This window comes from Haemorhous mexicanus, chromosome 6 (assembly GCF_027477595.1).
Source record: "Haemorhous mexicanus isolate bHaeMex1 chromosome 6, bHaeMex1.pri, whole genome shotgun sequence".
NCBI lineage: Eukaryota > Metazoa > Chordata > Aves > Passeriformes > Fringillidae > Haemorhous > Haemorhous mexicanus.
This window is the reverse complement of record NC_082346.1, coordinates 1,100,869-1,114,070: the sequence shown is the minus strand read 5'-3', so window position 1 is coordinate 1,114,070 and position 13,202 is coordinate 1,100,869. Positions and strand designations below refer to the sequence as shown.

The 13,202-nt window shown below is 47.8% G+C and overlaps 1 protein-coding gene across 6 annotated transcripts in view; it reads left to right on the top strand.

Moving 5' to 3' along the window:
- The first annotated feature begins 1,412 nt into the window (after positions 1-1,412).
- TEAD1 (TEA domain transcription factor 1) overlaps positions 1,413-13,202 on the top strand; it is a 166,198-nt gene continuing 154,408 nt past the window's right edge. For 3 of the 6 annotated variants that reach the window (XM_059848274.1, XM_059848272.1, XM_059848269.1), the window contains exons 1-2: positions 1,413-1,681; positions 2,291-2,437. The gene's annotated coding sequence lies outside the window, so the exon portion shown is untranslated. Of the gene's footprint in view, positions 1,682-2,222; positions 2,438-13,202 lie in introns of those variants that run through there. The other 3 variants (XM_059848273.1, XM_059848271.1, XM_059848270.1) reach the window with 3 other exon arrangements.

The window sequence follows — 13,202 nt, the reverse complement described above, 5'->3', positions numbered from 1 at the left end:
CCAGCGGGAGCCCCGCACCTCGTGCCCGTCACACACACTCCGTGCCTGCTCCACAGAGGTAACAAACAGCTGCAAACTGCAACGTGAGCTTCGAGTGGCTCCTTTTCAAGAGGCTCGGGGTCAGCCGCAGGCTGCAGGGAGGTCTGTGAACAGCATGGCTGTCTCACGGGATTGGGACTGGGAAAGCAGCGGGACCAGCGCGTTCCTGGCATTCCCAGATCGACACGCTGGGCATCCCTTCTCAAAGTCACAGAAAATTAACACGCAGGGCGTTTGTTGAGGATTCCACCAGCATGTCATGAACTCAGGTGCGGTGTGAACACGTAGATGCTGCCGGGTGGTGCCGACACATTGTTCCTCTGGGGCTGGAACGTGATTTCTGCGATCCTCCGAAGGCGGTAGCCCTGCTGGGCAAACTTTCAAAGGTGGGTAGAAATGTGTGTTTGCACATCAAAGCAGGCAATTTATTTCACAAACACCAAGGTGTCCAGTTATCCGTTTTGCTTATGCAAATATGAATTGTCACAAGCACAACAGCTGTGCCTTCCCTGCAATTATTTCCATAAGGTAGCGGATTGTGAAGCGAAGGAGACGTGCCTGTGATGCTGCTTGGGGAGCGTTTCTGGGGGATGGGTTGCACCAGACAAGAAGGGTACAGATAGTCCAGTGGCACTCAGGCTCCCTCATTCAGAGTGGTGCCAAGCTGGCGTTGTGAAATCTGGATCCGGGGACAGTTTTGTGAGAAAGGTCAGCATCTGGATGGAGGGCGAAGACTGGATCCCTGGGCCATGCCGTGTCCATGTCAATTTGGGGTGCGATGTCTTCTCACCCCAGGCTCCGCGGGGCCTTTCGGACACACACCCGCGTTTCTCAGGCTTTGCACAGGGCTTTGCAGGGCACCCGGGGGTTGGATGCGAGCGTGTGAACACCGAGCTCCCCGGGGAGCCTCCCCGCCCGCGCCCCAGCCGGACCCGCGGCAGCCCCCATCCCGCGCATCCTTCGGAGCTCCCTTTCGCTGCCCCCCGGGCCCGGCGCGGCGCTGCCCCCCGGGCCCGGCGCGGCGCTGCCCCCCGGGCCCGGCGCGGCGCTGCCCCCCGGGCCCGGCGCGGCGCTGCCCCCCGGGCCCGGCGCGGCGCTGCCCCCCGGGCCCGGCGCGGCGCTGCCCCCCGGGCCCGGCGCGGCGCTGCCCCCCGGGCCCGGCGCGGCGCTGCCCCCCGGGCCCGGCGCGGCGCTGCCCCCCGGGCCCGGCGCGGCGCTGCCCCGGCCGGGCCCCCTCCCGCGGGCTCCCCTATGAGGTCAGCGCGGCGCGGAGGCCCCGCCCGCGGCCCCGCCCGCCCGCCCGCGGCCGCAGGGGGCGGCGGGCCGCGCTCCGCCCCGCGGCCGCCCCGCTCCCGCGTTCATTTCATTCCTCCCCTCATTCCGCGCATTCCTCGCATCGCTGGCGCCGCGCAGCCCGGCCGGGAGCCCGGCCCGCCCCGCCGCCGGCCGGGCAGCAACTCATCCTCCGAGGGCTCCGTCCGCCGGCCCGCGGCAACCTACGGCCGCGGTATAAATAGCCGAGCGGCGGATTAAAAATAGGCGCGGGGCCATAAATAGCCGGGGCGGCCCGGGGGCGGCGGGCGAAGTTTTGCCGTCGGAGCGCGGCGCGCTGGCGGAGCGCGGAGGGGGCCGCGGCGCGGAGGTAAGCGGGGCCGCGGGCGCGCACGCCGCCGGCGCTTTGTGCGGCGGGGCGGGGGGCCCGGCCGGCCGGGGGCGGCCCGGGGGGGGCCGGCGCCCCCGCAGGTGCCGGGGCGGGCGGGCCGGGGGCCGCGGCGGGGGCAGAAGTTGCTCGCCGCGGAGTTGCGGCGCTGCGGGGCCGCGGCCGGAGCTGCAACAGGCGCTGCCGCCCGCCCCGCTCCGCTCCGCTCCCCCGCTCGCACTCCCCGGCCTGAGTCACCGCCCGGCACCGGGCGCGCTCACACGCCGCTCGCTCGCACTCACTCTGTCGCTCTCTCACGCACACACGGGCTCTCCCCCTCGCACACGCGCGCACCGATCCTTGGCATTTTTCACATATTTTGTTGGGTTTTTTTTTTTTTTCCCCTCCCCGCGGGGAAGCACGCAAGCCGGGAGCAGCCCCGGGCTGGGCGCCGAGGCTCGCAGCGCTCAGCAGCCGTCCCCGGGCGGCCCGGCCTGGCGCGGAGCTCCGCTCGCCGCGCTGCCCCCGGTTCTGCCTCCCTCCCCTGGCTTGTTTTCCTCTAAAAGATGAAAGAAGGAATGTCCTTTTTCGCTGCTGCTTCTCCTTCTCCAGAGCTGCTGCTGCTGCCGCCGCCGCTGCTGGTTAATTGCACATTCAAGTGGAAAATTTTCGGGAGTCAGCAGAAACGTTGTATCCAAAAAAGACAAAGTCGCAGTTACAGCAACGCCGAGGAGATTGTCCCTGGAAAACTTCCTTTCGGTAGGAACCGCGAGGTTTTTTGGTGGCTTTTTGGTGGTTTTTTTGTTTTTTTTTTTCATTTCTCGGCGAGGTCGTGAGGAGCTCCGTCGCACAGCTGTCCCCGGCGCTGGTGCGGAGGGCCGGTGGCAGCCTTTGTTCGCAGAGGAGCGCTTTCAAAGGAAGTACACTTCCAAGGGGGAGGGAAAACTTATACAGTGCGCCTTTTGTACCCAAATTAAAACAAAGCGGCCCCCTCCACACAACCAAACAAAAACAGCCAGGCGAAATAAAGCGAGAGGAGGGGGGGAAATATCTCTGTTTTCACCAAGGAAAAAAGTTTGCGCTCCCGCCTCTCTTGAGCACGGTCCTAGTCGTGATTTTTCTCCTCTTGAAATCTGTTTTAAGTTGAACGGTGTTACCAGTATAAAAATATTTATGAAACAATGAAATACCAGCCACCCACGTTTCTCAGGAGAGTTGTTAACTTATTAGAAACAAGTGCCTGCCTTTGATACGGAGAAATGAAAAGTGACCTCCAGAAGTGCTGGAAAGTTAGGGAGCAGTTCTGCCCTGCGCTCTCTGAATGTAAATGGCTCCCAGGATTTCTTTAACTGCTCCTTTCTGGGCGAGAAAGGGCAAGAAACATCGGATTGTACTGCTGTTTTCTGACTTAAAATAGCATATATGAGAAATATAAGCCGAAATGGCAGAGCCTCAGGGAGAAAAAGTACATATGCAGCCGTATTCCTGCATTAGCAGGAGCATGTTTGCTTTCTCTTCGTGCTGATAAAGTTTGGAAATGCAATCTTGCAGGTTAGCGGTTCTGCAGAGCTGGGTAAGGGCTGAGCTGGGAGCTGCGTGGATAACATGCCTGGCTGCATGCTCAGTTATTCTGCAGCACATCTAATATGGAAATCTCTGTGGGAATGCCTCTAACAGGAAAATTCATGTAAATAACTACGTGCTACCTGCAATTGAATATGAAAACAAAAATGATTATAATTACATTAGGACTTAATTTAAAAATATGTAGGGTTCTTCTTGCAGCCCTAGATTGGGAATGTGTGTCTGTAATGTATGATGTATTCTACCTCTATAAATAGTTGGGGAATACCATTACAGAATATTAGATTGTACTGATGGTAAGATGGTGCTGTTAAAAATGACACAGACCTGGATATTAAATTACTTCTGGGGGTGGGAGGGAAGCTTGCACGTTTGTATGTGAGCATATGTATTTTTATATACACACGTATACACTCACGCACACGCTTTATTTGGGACCAGAAATACAGGAATTAATACAGTAGATGTTCTTGGAACACAAACCCGAAGATTTTCTATTTGGATCATGTTCTGAAGTTGCAGGTTTTTAAAATCCACTTTCTGAAATTATTTCCACAAAGGGTAAACATTTCAGAGGTGCATTTATTTTTTCACCTTTGTGGGAAGGCACATCTTTTCACACTGCGCTGGTGTTTAATTAGGACATAAAGAGTTTCCTGTACCAGCAGGGATAATTCTGCATTTTGTTTGCTCCGGGTTTTTATCAGCTGACCAAGCAGAAATTTTGGATGCAAAGGATTTCTTTCAATTTTTCTTCTGAGCAATCTAGAAATACCTTTGGGAAGTTCTTTATCACTGAGCACGTTTGGTGTATTTTGAGCATCCATCCAGCTTACGCCGCTTTGGTGAAGTAAATATTATTGGCCTTTTCAGCCAGGGGAGTGGAACAACAGCCCTTGAGGTTCAGATTGTGGTTTTGTATTCTCCACAGTTTTAGTCGCTGCTGAGTGGGGGAGCACTGAAGCCAAGGAAAAATGTTGATTTGACAGGAGTCTTAGTAAAGACGGAGTGTGCTTAAAGGAGTTTAATTAAACAGCCAGAAAAGAACAGCAGAAACTTAATTACGAAGCAGCCCCGGCCGTGAGCGTCCAGCTGAGTGCTGATGGCGTGTTGGGATGGATGTGTGGGGACGTGGGAGCCTGTGTGCAGTGTGTTTGGTGTCACTGGGAACCCGTGGGTTTCTGTTGCTGCTGTTGGAGGCCGTGGTGGTTTTGGATATTGTTAAAGTGGTTTCTGGGCTTTGTCTGTCCATGCCTGAAAAAGTTAAGTTCAGTTGAGTCACATGCTGAGGGAAAAAAAAAAACATTTCTTCCTTCTTTCTGTTTAAGCTGCCTTTGTGATAATGTTGTAAGCAAACTTTCAAGGTACTGTACAGGCAATACAGGAACAAAAACTTCAGGAGCTATAGAGAAATACTGGCATCTTTCATTTAAAAAAAAGTGAAAGGTAAACACATGCAGTTGTGTATTATGATACAGCTGTCAGTTTTCAGTCTGTAAAGTAGGATGGTTACACTGCTGGAAGAATTTCATCAGAAGTAATCTCATTTTATTAGGAGGTGCCTAAGACTGTTCCCAAAACATGGAGATTTACTGTAGAGTTCTGGATGTGTGTGTCTGGGAGAAGGTTGCCTCCAAACCTGTTAGGAGCACTTGGTTTCTTACTGGGTACCCACCATATATATATATATATATGTGCATATCACTCATTCTAGTGGTATTTCTTCATGTCATTAATATTAACCCTGCACCCCTCTGGAGATGGTTTTAAAGCTGTCTTTCTGTAGTGATTCCTTTTATTTAAGAAGAAAGTATTGGCTGGATCCAGTCCTTGCTCAGGTTAAAGTGACCAGGATGACTCATAGGAATAAACATTTGGTGGATCAAATACTAAGATATTTACAGCATATGCTTTATGTCCATGGTTAGTGTGATGTTTGATGTCTAAAGAAGGACATCTTTGATTTAAAAGAATATTGATTTGGCACACAGACTTTTTCAAATTTCTGCTCGGGGCTTATGTTCTGCTTAACTTGTAATCTGCCTAAGACTGGAAGGCAAATTTCTATTAACAGCTGATCATTCATTCCATTTGGGCTCTTATTCATAGCATGTGCAAATATGAGGCGAGGGCTGACTTCTTAGAAATCTGGTCTAAATTCAGGATAATTCCATCAGCTTCATACGGCCTGCTGCTGGATTACATTGGCTGTAATGAGGGTGCAAATTGGCCCTTTAAAAATGATTTTGGAGTCCCCAGCTCATCAGAGGGACCCACCTTTTCGTGAGAGAAGCAATGCTTTTTCCTGACACCTGAGGTTTGATTTGCGCGGTGCCGCCGTGTTGCGCTTTGCATTGAGGCTTGCTGCCAGCAGGGATGTGTTCTATTCCTAAACTGCAGTCCTTCACTGTCAAAGAATTATTTGAATCTCAGCAAAATTTTAGAACTTTCAGGAGGTAAGTCATCTCCCTGCAAGCAAGGGCTGTTATAGGTTTTGTGGCAGTTTGTGCATGTGCTGTATAATTTAAAGTGCATTGTGGTATATGAACAGATGAATGGCATTATTAATTGTAAAGCCAGCTGACTCTAAGCTGTGCTGAAGACACAGTTTTAGGAAAAAAATCTCTGCAAGAAATTCCCACTTTATGACCATATCTTGCTCTCTGTTCTTGGACAAAACTCCTTTTGACTTTTGCAAGTGGAACAAGGATGGAATAATATTTCCTGGAATAATTTTGTGTTTGGTTTTAATGATTGCTCATTTCCAAAACAGAAGAGAGTGAGAAGTTGCAGACTTAAGTCCTTTGAGGCAGCAACTTCAAATCTGCTCCTCAGATCTGTCACATAAAATTCAGCTAAGTGTTTTCTGATTTAATACAACAAACCTCTCATTTTTGTGGTCCCACTGCAGTCACCGTGAGTTTCACCTTGTCTTTGGAAAAGCCAAAATTTGTCTGTGTCCATGCAGATTCAGCAGCTTTTACACTGGATCAGGTTATTAATACTCAACCAGAATTACATTAATTTCAAAATACAGGGATTGAAAGTCAAAACCTGGCTCCTGACAGCCAACTGGAGTTATTCTGCCCAGGAAGTTCTCGAAGAGTAACCCAGCACAGCCCTGGTTGCTGGGCTGGATTTTGGTGCCCGTCCGGGGCGCGATGGAAATCCGCGAGCGCGGGAAGGGTTTGTGGGTGCTCGCCCGGTTGGTGCGGGGCTCTGACCCCATTTCCTGGTCCCTCCAGCCTTGCCTGGCTTGTCAGAGGCAGCCTGTTTTAGTTTGGCTCCTGTCCAGTGCGAGGTATCACCTACAACTTTTTGTTCTTTGTGCTGTGCTCGCTGTTTGCTGGAGCAGCGTGATTATTCCCCCTGCGTCCTGCCGGACCTCTGCAGCCTGCTTGGGTTCCAGCTCCCTGGGCTTTCCCCAAAGCCGGGGCCCAGAGCCCGTCTGGGTGGCTGCAGCAGCACAAGAGCACAGAGCCCGAGTGCTTTGCCAGCAGGTCAGGAGGTAGAATGTGAAATCTCCCTGTGTGGGGAGGGGGAAGGGCCGAAAGTTTGGGATTATGTGTAAAACTATTAAAATGCTATTGACTGGGAATCTGAAACAATGACGAGTGCTGTTGTTTTTACAGATACATGAACTGAAAACTGCTGCTAATGATGGGAAATGTTAATTATGTGAGAACATATTGAACTTATATTCTCTGGCATGAACTTTTTTAAATGCATCAACTGTGCTGCCTTTTATGCGCACAGCTTTCTAATTATCATAATTCAGTACAGCTCTGGCTTTTGGAAAGAGTTCAAGTGCAATCTCAACTTAACATGAAAGGAGTTGTTTTTTTTTTTAAACTGAGAATGTTCAAGAACAATTTGAAAAGATAATCTAAAAATGCTACATACTTAGCTGGGTATAAGTCAGAAAATAAATATGTTCCCATAACTGCCTATCAAAGCAGAACGGATTATTAGAACAGAAATTTATCTATTTTTCTCATTATGTCTTTCACACTCCTACAGAACACAGCTAAAAGCACATTTTCATAATTGAATATCATAGACAGACCTGCTATATATTGATTGACAGTAGTTTTTAGTTTGTCAGTTTTTGTAATGATTGAGTAGATCACTGTGTTGTTACCAAAAGATTGTTTCTCCTCAAACAGAAGGATTTATTTTTTTTAATAGAGCAGGAAGACAAATTTCATGATACTTTTGGTATTAATGTGGTTCTGTAACGTATTCAAGTCCCCTTGAATATGTTACTGGTCAGTTTTGCTTGTCTTTGTGGAACTTGAGGGGGTTGTAAATATCAGGTTTTTCTAAAGCACTCAGAAGTGGTTTGGGTTTTATTTTTTGTTGTTAGTTTTGTTTTGGTTGTGTTGGTTTGTTTGGTTTTTTTTGGGTTTGTTTTTTTTTTTTTTTTTTGAGAAGGAAAAGTAAATTTCATGTAACTTGCACTTTAATTGTCCTTTCAGAGTTTTTTTTTGAATGTGATCAAATTGCTGGTTTCCACATCACACACTCCCCACCATTTTTTGGTCTTTTCCGTTACTGCAGTACATGCTACATTTCTGAAATGCAAAGAAAGCCCCAGTGAAACAAAATGACTTCATTTGAGCTGGCACTTAAGAGCAGAATTCACTTCCATAGTGCTGAAATAAAAGAAGCCAAGTGTTTTAAATAGCCACTCCCCTAGGCCAGAGTGTTTTTAGAAAAGCTCATTGTCTAGATTTGAGCTGTAGCAGTATGCCTGCCTCTGTTAAATCTCCTGATCCAGACAGCTCGATTTCTAAAGTCGACATCTGGTTTACTCTTTGTTCACCTGTTTAAAAAAAAAAATGCAAATAGGCGAGTGTGCCATTGCCCTAGAGCTCTGCAAAAAAAAATAAAAATGCTGTTGACAGTTTGTCAAATAGTGCTTCCAGTCTAAGACTGCAGTAGCCTATTGTTATGCCAGCAACAGGCAACAGAAGTTGTGGCACCATATGGCCAGTATATGCTTCAGATAAGCTATCTGTTAATTTAGCTTATCAGAGGTGGTTTGATATGCTTCGTGTTTGAATCGCCAGCCAGAATGGCCTTGGGTTCTTCTGGTGCCAAATTATTCCTTAACGTTGGAGACATCACAATTATTCCCTTGGTGGAATCTCTCACCATTCATTCACCTCATGGTGCTGGGAACAGCAATGCTTATTTTTGGAATTGGTTGGCATGGTTTGTTTGGGGTTGTTTTTTTTTTTTCCCTTTTTACGTGGTTGTCTTTCTGTTGGGAGATTATAATTCAGGAATGACATTTTGGTTTTGAGGGGAGAAAATGTCAGAGCAGACTTTGGAAGAAAAGGTAAATTCATCGAGGTTTAGGGGATTAAAGCTTCTGTTATGTGTATATCAATTTCAAAAAATATGGTGATCTGAGACAATAGTTAATGGGAAAAAGGAAATTTTATTCACACCTAATCTATCCCCAATATCAATGCATACTTTTTTTTGTCCTAAAGGTAGTTTACAGCTTAAAATATAAAAGCAAAACTCTGTAAACAGTTTCCACATCCGTGGTTTTACCTTCATTCTTTAAAAAAAAAAAAAAAATTAACCTTTAAAGACGGTCACGTCCCTATATCTGCTGTCAGCTGATCTTTGAAGATTTTTTTTTTTCCACGATCAATTGTAAGACCAGAAGACTGGAAGAGCCACTGGAAGCTCCTTTATCTCCCCCCAGCCCTGCCTTTCTTTGGGAGTGATTATTTTGCAGCAGGAGAGGTTCCCAGCCACAAGTGCAGCCTCCCACTGGTGTCCCAGGGCTGATGTGCCTGTGCTGCTCCCTGGCCTTGCAGCACATTCCTGTCTCCTGCCCGTTCCTTGCAGGGCACCACGGCTGCCCCTGGCTGCCTGGAGCCTCCTCTTTCCTTGGCAGTGCATTCCTGCTCTGGGTTAAGCTCTCCTGCCCGTGGGCCCCTGTGATTTTTCTGTTCCTCTCCTCCCGCAGCCCCGCTGGCCAGGTGCTCCATCCCCGTGTCCTCTGCTGCTGCTCATGGGCTGGGGTCACTGTGGGGTCCCCTCCCTGCTGCCCCAGCCCTGCCTTGCTCTGGGTGATGGGGAGAAAGGGCCACTTGTGCTTGCCATGCCTTTCGTGTCCAGGTCCTTAATGGCCAAGAAAAGGACTTGGATTCTCTCTCAAAGAAATGTACATCATCTTCTCCATCTGTTTGCTGACCCCGCTCTGTTTTAGCAAAGAGAAGTGAATCTTTCTGCAATTGAAGCAGAGAAATGTGAACAGTTTGAGCAGTGGCCACTCTCTGCCATTTCACAGATGAGCTGCCTGGAAAAAGGCAGGAGCTGGCAGAGCACCCCGGGGCCAGCTGGGTGGGCAGGGGGATGGGAGGTGATGCTCCCACCTTGCTGCTCTGCCTGGGCTGGTGTTGGCACCTGCAGACAGGCTCCTGCCCTTGGCTTGCCACCTGAGGCTGCTGGAGGGCTCCTGCTTTCTCTGCAGGGACGTGGAACGTGTGTGCCTGTCCTCTCTGAGCTGCTCTGGGGGGTGCCCCCAAATTTGAAATCGGTTTTGAATTGGGATGTAGAGCTGGGGTCCCTGGTGTGGCTGGTGCAGTTTGGTGCCAGCAGTGTTTTTTGGCTTTGGCCCGTGGCAGGCCAGAGCTGGGATCTCTCACCCTGCTGTGGTTAGGGGTGAGATAAGCAAAGAGCTGGACAGGGGGGCTGTAGAGCCTTTCAGCTCTCTGAGGCCTGTGTTCATCTCCCTGGGAGTTATTCCTGAGTGCCTGACTGTGAGAGGCAATTTTCAGTTCACTGATATCTCCAGTTACCACCCATCATGGGTATGGCTGTCTGTGGAGTGCTGGCTCCCTTAAAACATAGCAAATCTGTTTGTTTAGTACCATAGGGCACATCTTTGTGGGGGCTATTTTGATTAAACTCCAGAGCCTGTGGAGTTTTAGTTTATTTGGTACCTCCTCAGCTTGGCTTTACTGGTGTTCCCTTGGTTTCAGCCACTGCTTTGTGATAGGAAATGCACAGCTCCAAGTAATGTGCCTTTTGCTCATTCAATTGACTATTACTTATGCACAGTAATTTCTTGCTCTGCTTCTTGGCATATTTACTGTGTGCTCACTGAGCAGCTGTAGATAAGCAGTTGCAGGGGCACATTTGGAAGACAGTTTTAAATATGCAGCTTCCTAGGCAGATTCACTTTAGCCTCCAGCATTAGTAATAATTTTTTTGCTGGTGAAACAGTGACCCATAAATAACTTTATCATCCAAAATCTCTAAAAACAATATGAAGAAGTCCAAAGGGCAGTGGAATTATTATAGTTCTTGGTTGCTTGGAAAATTAACTAATATTCTGGCTTCTGTGATTTTGGGAACAAAGTAAAGAACCCTTTTTTTAGGTAGCAGGCTGCTTTTAATGGTCCTTCTGTATTAAGGAGAGTACAGTATTGGAGGTTATTTATTTCTGGGCATGCAGTACAGGGTGAAGAGCCTGCAATTCAGCTTGCAGTGCCTCTGTGCCCTGAGGTAAACTCTGTTTCACAAAGGGAATTTTGATTATGGTCTACTGCTCTGTAGCATAGTGGAGGCTTCAAGAGGCGAGTGGTAAATGCTACCAAAGAAAAGCTGGATTGGAGCCACTGACGTCATCTAAGTAAATCTGCTGTAGGACCATAGCCATAAAATGACTGCCAGCCACCGAGCGCACTTTGGCCTTTTCTTGTCAAGTGTTTTAACTGCTGCTTTTTTCTTTGCTTTCCTTCTTTATTGCCCTCTGAGCAAGATGCATTTTGTTTTCTTTTTTTGCTGGTGGCGCACGGGGGTGAAATACAGAAGTGCCACGGTCCCCAGGTCCCCAGCCCGCTGCGCCGAGGGGCCAGTGGCTGCAGCTTGCAGCTCAGAAATTAAAAAGTAAACCAGTACTTTTCCATACATGAGCCCGGCAGAATTCAGCTTCCAGCTTCCAGCACCAGCTATTTTTTAGGTGCAAGAGCCTGGCAGTTCAAGTTGCAGCATACTGATGAGATTTGTGCTGTGGGCAGAAAGGGTTTGGATGCTCTGGAAGGCGTGCTTTCCTCTGGAAGAGCTGGGGGCATGAAAACTGGGCTTGAATTCTGAATGAGCACAGAAGGCAGGGGGGGACTGAGAGCACTTAAACCCCAGCGTTAGGCATTGCTTTGGGGCTGACCTCGGCAGTTTCAGTCACTCCTGGAACAGAACTTCCCTGGCTGTTTGTTCCCAGCCAGCCTCTGATGGTGCTTTGTGTCCACAGCTGGAGACACCAGGGCCACTAACAGTGGCAGCTCCAGGATCCCTTGATTAGGGTGTAGCACTCATACCTGTACCTGAGGGCATCTCTAAAAATGCACTGATATCCCAGCTGCTCCCCACTCGGATTTCAGCTCTGTCAGGGCTGCAATGAAAGTACTCAAGTTTTTGACAGTGGGTTTTTAATTCACTTGTCAGCATTCTCTTGAAATGAATTTCCAGGATGTTCAACACACCATTTTTTAAAAAGAGAGTTCACTGTGAAACACGTTAATAATTATTAGCTCGTTTGTCCCATGACAATATTTGTTTTTATGATTGATGTACCTTTTTTTTTTTTTTACTTTAAAATAAAAACTAAGCATCACTGTTTTTGAAGTTTGAGTCTCATGATCAGAAATATATTAAAACCAGTATCTTATCCATGAATCATTAGATGAGTCAGTTCCTGAAACCACTACAAGCCTCCCAGTTCTTGGCTTGGGCTGAAAGCAGGAAATCCAGGCTTCAATAACTTCCTTTCCCAGTGCTGGCTATGGCAGCCTTCGTGGTTAGTATATGCTGCTCTTGTAAGCAATAGGAAGATGTATGTCTGAGGAACAAAGGCACTCGAGTCAATTTGCTGAAACTGTTTATAATTTGTGGTCTCGATTTGAATGTCAGGAGGCACTGGCATATACTGTGTTCTGTGCTGCAGTGCATTTCCCAGCAGTCATATTCAGCTTGTGCAGTTAGGGGAACACGTTATGGGACAATTCTTGGACAAAACCCACCTAATCAGTTTTCCAGAAAACAGGAAGATAGATATTTTTGTGAAATCATCCAACTCCTGAAGACTAATGGGAGTGAGAACTGAGCGCATAGGAGTAAATTTAAAATGTTTATTTAGCAGTTACTTTGTTTTATGCTTGTGCAACAAGCTATTTTTATTCTGTTTCAGCCCTCCAAAAGGGCTTGAAAAAAAACCCCAGCCCCAACTTGGAACCTATAAAATAAAAACACATGATTTGTTTTCAGTCTTTTTTTTTTTTTTTTTTTTTCAGTGAAAACTGTTTCCCTCCTCCTAATCAAGGACACATTGATTGCCCCTGTGTCAGTGGAGCATTGTTGGCTGCAGAATCTCTCCTTGAAACTTGGAGTGCCTGTATGCTCTGACATCTGTGCAAGGGGATGAACTATTTCTACCTTTTGGAGCTCGTGGGGCCAGATTCAGGCTTGGTACAACGTTGGTCTTAATGTGTTTACACCTGGAAAGTGTTCAACCCTTGATGCTTTTCTTAAATATTATGGAAGATAGTTTGGTGTCTCGTGCTTATTATTTGGTTGATTTAACTCTAATTAATTAGCAGCACATAAAGGCCAAACCCACCTTCTGTAATTATTCTTTTTATTCTTCCCTCCAAAATACCATTTGTCTTTAACAAACTAGGAAGAATAAGAGAATTGAGAGCAACAGATTAGTAGGTGCTGCATTAAAGAAAGAAAGTCAACTTTTGGCAGGGTTAGTTAAACTGTGTATGCAGAACTGGTTATTAACAGCTGCAGAGCTCTTCTTTGACACAGGCAGAACTGGGATTTTTGGCATGGCAGTGAGCATCCAGGCGAGCTGCTTTGCTGAATTGGAGGGATCAGGATTTCTCCCAGAATATTTAAAGGGATGCTAGTG